The following is a 6,169-nucleotide window of genomic DNA, read 5'->3' on the forward strand; positions in this document are numbered from 1 at the left end:
TTGAACATCCACATGCTACTAATATAATTGTGGACGAATGGCTAGATAGGTGGTACAAAAATATACTCTTACAACAGATGTGTGTGCTATGAATGTTATAAGATTAGCTGTCCTTATAATTATCTAAGAAGCATGTGTAAATTTGAGACAAATATTAGTATTTTGATGAAGTTTCCTAGCTGGTTTCATAGCTGGTAAACTAAAACTTGCAAAAATTCTTATATGAAATATGTCCTAGCGAAGTCTTTTATCATCTCCTCTCTACAATTGCAATTGTAATAACTTTTCTCTTATCAATCTATTGTATATAATTATGGATCTATCTTTATGTGACAAGAGTAATGCTATTTATACCATATTTTTGTATCATATTTTTATACTACCTTAGGTGGCATTTAATATGGACAGCCACATCATTTGAATTAATCAAATTTTTAAATTTAGTTTATTATTTAATAAACTAATAATTAAGAAAAACTAGTTAATTAAATGATGATTGTGGTTTACGATGAGTCTTTCTCTTTTCTTTCCTTGGATTTTGCAAATTTTTCAAATAAGATGTGAATGCCCACATCAGATGCCAGCTAAAGTGGTATAAAAATGTGGTAATAAACATGAAGTAAGCATAATGCACTTGTTAAAAAGTAAGAAAGAAAAAGGATAAATGGTACTTAACTCAATAATAACCCAAAATAGTCATTATCTTTTATTTATTAGAAGACCAGAATATCATTTTTTTAAGAGTTGGGAGATCTTGAATTTTGGTATGAAAATGAGAGAACTGGCACCAAGTCAAGGCAAAAAACCGACGACTATAGAGTTATTAGATCTAGGATTTCGGGAAAGGAGAGAATGGCTGCTAGGGCTTTTTGATCGACTGGAATATCATAATTATACATCATTGGAGTAAAAAATTGTAGGTGTGTTTTAGATTTAAATGATTTATTTTCCACTAATTTTTTGTTTTATTTCAATTAACCTCTCAATTGAAAAGTTAAAGCTCTAATTTATTTCATTTTAACGTTATGAGATAACAAGACACATGAAGTTGGCAAAAAAAATTTGTCAAAAAATAAAAACAAAGCAAATGGAGGAGTTTTTCCCTTACACCACGAGGGGGACGTGGGTTTGAGCCCCATTTGCTCCCTAATCTAACAACTCTATTATTTGACAAAAAAAAAAAAAAAGACAAATGTTATTTAACTCTAGAATCCCCAAGAACACATTCTCTTTTCCTTTTCTTTTTATTTTTTGGTGTATTTATAATGAGAAAAATGAAATATTTATTAGACGATTAACTTTTATTTATAGAAAAGTGTAGGAACATACTTAAATATATATATATATATATATATATATATATATATATATATATATATATATGGTTGATGTTATTGGAGAACAGTCATGCAAAAATGTACTTAGTTAGCAAACAATATTATCTACATTAAGGGGTGTGTGAGTGGGCTAAGCTTCACAATAGACTAGCAATAATATAGTTCAAGTTCGCATTTACAAGAATCGAACCTAAGACCTCTCATTTACAAGTGAAGAGGAATAAATCATAAAAAAAAAATGGATCTAATGGAGACCAAATTAGTAAAAAATAGATCATAAAAAAAATGTATAAAGGGAGTAGGAAGTGCACTCTAGGATCATCACAAAGGTTTGTAGGAGGGATTTGCAACCGACACATTCTAAACAGGGATTTGCAAATTCCTCTCCCATTTGTATAAAAAGCATGACTTTAGATGAAATATTAAAACTTATCCAAACAAATTAATATTTTTTCTGGATTAAATGTTACAAAAAATAATGTATCACGATATTCTTTTATTTTTTACAATAAAAATATATATATTATTGTATCAAATAACATTGAAGCTAAAACATTTCTCCCTCCCCATTCTAAATTAACGGCAAGTATAAAGTAAGCAGGATGCACTTTTCAAAAAATAAAAGTAAGCTATATACCTTGTCAAATAACAAAACTAAAAAGGTACTTAACTCAATGTTCCTCATCCTCCGGAAGACGCCTTTTTTGTTTTTGTTTTCTTTATATCAGAAGATGAAATTTTGATTATTAAAGTAGAAAATTATAAGTCCTCATAATTTTATTTACATTGTAAATCATCGTTTTATGGTATTTAATTTTATCTTTTGGATCGATTTTTTTCTTTTTATTTTTATTTTTATGCCCAGCTAATATTTTAATTTTTACTTATGTTATCGATCATTATTGTTCATGAGATTTGAATATAAACATTCTTAAAAATATTAGATATTATGTGCTACTCAACATAATTGTCGACGAATAGCTAGATAGTGGTAGACCGACCAAAAAAAGCTAGATAGCGGTAGAAATGTACATTCTAATAAGAGATGTTGTGCTGTGAATGTATAAGTCGGCATGCTTATATTACCTGAGAAATATAAGCATTTTGATGAAGCTTCCTAGCCGGTTTCATAGCTAGTAAACTAATCGAACAAATTTCATTTATCATATCAATTTACAAATTTCTTAAAAAGAAAAATGTAAACATGTAAATCATGGCGAAGCCTCTTATTATCTCATTGCATGTTGATAATTGTAATAAGTTGTCTTTTATTGTATACAATTATGTGTCTATTCTTATGTAACACAGATGAAGTAAGTAGAATACACTTGTTAAAATGTAAGAAAGAAAAAGACAAATGATACTTAACTCAAAAATCACGTAAAATAGACGTAATTTATTTATTTATTAGAAGCTTGGAATATCATTTTTTTTTTTAGAGTTATTAGATAACAAGAATCCGACGATTATAAAAGTTATTAGATCTAGAATTTTGGAATGGAAGGGAGAGAACGGCTACTAGGATTTTTGATTGACATGACTATCATCATTAGACATAATTGGAATAAAAAGTTGGAAGTGTGTTTTAGATGTGTAATTTTGAGACAAATATTAGCATTTCGATGAAGTTTCTCTGGTAAACTGATAAAACAAATTTCATTTATCATATCAATTTGTAAATTTCTTAAAAAGGAAAAAAAAAATCTATCAATATGCAACTCGTGGCGAAGCCCTTTTATTATCTCATTGTCTATTAATAATTGTAATAATTTGTCTCTTATCGCTCTTTTATTATGTACAATTATGCGTCTATCTTTATGTAACACACATGAAGTAAACATAATACACTTGTTAAAAAGTAAGAAAGAAAAAGACAAATGGTATTTAACTCAAGAATCACCCAAAATATAGTCACTTATTTATTAGAAAACTGGAATATCATTTTTTTTATAGAGATATTAGATCTAGAATTTTGGTATGGAATGGAGAGAACGACTAGGAGAATGGAGAGAACGACTAGGAGAACAAGAGAAAGGCTATCACATGTCTCAAGTCGAAGCAAGAAGCCGATGAATATAAAGATATTAGATTTAGAATTTTCGTGTGGAAAGAAGATTACAGCTGGTGGGGTTTTTGATGGGCTGAAATATCATTACTAGACATCATTGGAGTAAAAAATTGTACATGTGTTTTAGATTTAAATGGTTTAATTTCCACTATTTTTTTTTTGTCCTATTGTAATTAACCTCTCAATTGTAAAGTTAAGGCTCTAATTTTTTTTTAAAGGATAAAGTTAAAGCTCTATTATGCAATGCATGTTATGTGAAATTAAAAGGAAATAGGATTAGACATTAGAGTTAATACATGATTAGCAAATCGATAGTGCTTGTGTGCTCTGGGCTCCCCTGCTGGCGACAATATATTCTAAATATTATATGGACAAAAAATTATTCTATGTGATGTTGGTTTAGTCATTAGTATGCATAAAATAAATAGATAGTTTATCATCAGAATGCTAGTTATTATCAAAATTGTTGATTTATTTAGGATGTATGGATGACTAAACGATCTTTAAATTAATGAAGTTTGTAAATTTAGTATTTAGATGATGATAAATAAAATAAATAATTTTAACTGTAATATTTAGATGAAAAGTTCGTTAATCATATGTTAAGGACACAAGCATTTTCATTAGCTAAGTATCCAAAAGAAAGAAAAAGGATTTTGACTTGGTTTGAATTTAGGGGTAATCTCAGTTTCCAGTTTCTTGGTTTTCAACATTTGATACATGAAGTTTTTTTCATCCCAGAGTGATACCTAAAGTTATAATTTTGAGATATTTTCATACATCCGTTAAGGTTGCTGTTAAATCTGCCGTTATGTGGTGACGTGGCGCCCATGTGGACAATAACTGGACGCCATATGTCAATATGAGCCCACGTGAATATTAAAAAATTAGGCTAATCTCTATCCCACCCCTCACCCACCCCACCTTCCCCTTCCCTAATACCCACCCACCACCATCCCTTTTCCCCGTCCCCTTCCCCAAAAACCCCAAACAACACTCCCTCCCTTCTCTCTCCATTCCAAAATTCCACCATAACCCTTTTTTTTTGGTCGAACCACCATAACCCATTTCATTTTAACAATCATTCTTCTAAACAAAAATTCCACCATAACTCATTTCACCTAATCACCAAATAAGCAGAAAAGAGACAAGAAAATCTTCAGAGAAACTTATAACCTCAGGAAAAGATCTTGACTTATACATTGGATCAAATAGATGGGATGCACGAACACCAAAAGGAAATCTCTACAGAAAAAATTGCAATCTTGAACCCAGATGAGCACGCGGAAGAATAGGGATCAAACGACCTCTTGATTCCGTCGATCCTTGGCTGCACTATGAAATCGAACTTCTCTGGTGGCGGGTTAGCCTGTGCGTGCGTCAAGCTCTCATCCAAATCGAGAAACTTCGTCATTTTCTTTGGAGAGACAGCGGCAAGCAGTGGCTCAAACAAGAGCTTGTGGCAGATCGGGTTTCCTGATCCGGGTTCGCATTCTGGGCGTCGGTCGCGGAGAGAGAAGGGAGGGAGGGTTGTTTAGGGGTTTTAGGGAAGGGGAAGGGGAAAATAGATGGTGGCGAATGGGTATCAGGGAAGGGGAAGGGGAAGGTGGGGTGGGTGAGGGGCGGGATAGAGATTTAACCCAATTTTTTTTCTTCTATTTTTTTAATATTTTTAATATTCACGTAGGCTTATATTGACATGTGGCACCCAGTTATTGTCCACGTAATCGACACGTCACCATTTAACAGCAACATTAATGGATGTATGAAAGTATCCTAAAATTATGACTTTACGTACTACTCTAGGATAAAAAAAATTTTATGTACCAAATATTGAAAACCAAGAAATTTCAAAGTAGTAAACTGAACTTAACCATGTAACTTAAATAAAACTCTAACACTAACAGTGCTTTGAATTTGAAATGAGTAAGGAGCCCACGTGGAGCGTTGACGTCACGCTCTACACGTGGCCGTGCACCCAATATGCCAACACCGAGAGCCAAAAGAGAAAAATTCGCTCGGTCAACGAGGCGTTTGACCCACATTTTGTAACGCCCGCACACTCTCACAATTTCACTCGGTCGTGGGGCCCGCATGGATAACAAAAGCGCGGCAATCCGCGCTGGCGCGTTTTTCTGGTGTGGGTCGCGAAGGAAGGGCGGCTTTCTAACGGTGGTTATGAGGGCGCTGTCTCGCCTTTCGTGCTGCCGCTTCCTTTTGTGTTGGGGCGATAGACGGAAGGTTTGTGGCGGCGTTTAGTTTTGGGGTTTGTTAGACTTTTTGGGCTTTGTTGTGAAAATTGTCGGGATGGGCCCGGCTCTTCGGCGCGTGAGTCGAACCGGTTCGTGTGTGTGGGGGCTACGAAAATGCTTTCGCCTTCCCTTTTGACCTGGTCCCCATCTGATCTGACTGTCGTTACAATCTCTGGCTTGTTGCGATGGCGCCACGTGTAGCGGTAGTTTTTGGCAACTCTTGTGCAGGCCACCGCATTGGACAGTTCTCTGTTAGGGTGACTTGGTGTATCTCTTTATTGTTTTCTAATTGTCAGATCTTAGTTATTATACTTTCATCATGAAGGTACTAAAATGTAGGGGTGGACACGGTCCGGTTTCATTCTTGAAATGAAATCGGAATCAGAAATTTTAAACGGTTCGGTTCTGTTCGGTACGGTTTCGTTTAAATTTATTATTAAAATCGTACGGTTCGGTTCATCATGATTCCGGTTTGGTTCATGCCGGTTTACGGTTCTAACCAAAATTATATA

Source organism: Pyrus communis, chromosome 11, assembly GCF_041283825.1.
Source record: "Pyrus communis isolate YQ-2024b chromosome 11, ASM4128382v1, whole genome shotgun sequence".
NCBI classification, from domain to species: domain Eukaryota; kingdom Viridiplantae; phylum Streptophyta; class Magnoliopsida; order Rosales; family Rosaceae; genus Pyrus; species Pyrus communis.